This window comes from Triticum aestivum, chromosome 6A (genome assembly GCF_018294505.1).
Source record: "Triticum aestivum cultivar Chinese Spring chromosome 6A, IWGSC CS RefSeq v2.1, whole genome shotgun sequence".
Classification (NCBI taxonomy): domain Eukaryota; kingdom Viridiplantae; phylum Streptophyta; class Magnoliopsida; order Poales; family Poaceae; genus Triticum; species Triticum aestivum.
The window spans coordinates 46456617-46456952 of NC_057809.1; positions in this window are offsets into that span (position 1 = coordinate 46456617).

The following is a 336-nucleotide window of genomic DNA, read 5'->3' on the forward strand; positions in this document are numbered from 1 at the left end:
ATTCCATGTCCATCCAATGGACCCAAATAAAACAGCTTCCATCGGGGCACAGTTAAACCCTGATATAGATGCCGCACTGCGAGAGTTCCTACAAGAAAACTGGGACATTTTCGCCTGGCACCCTTCAGACATGCCAGGAATCCCACGCAGGCTGGCCGAGCACAGCTTAAATATCCAAACAGGATTCAAACCTGTCAAACAGGCTCTTTGGCGTTTCTCTGAACCTAAGAGACAGGCTATGGGAGAGGAGCTAGCAAAGCTATTGGAGGCCGGATTCATCAGAGATATAAAACATCCGAACTGGCTAGCAAACCTGGTGATGGTACCAAAGAAGGA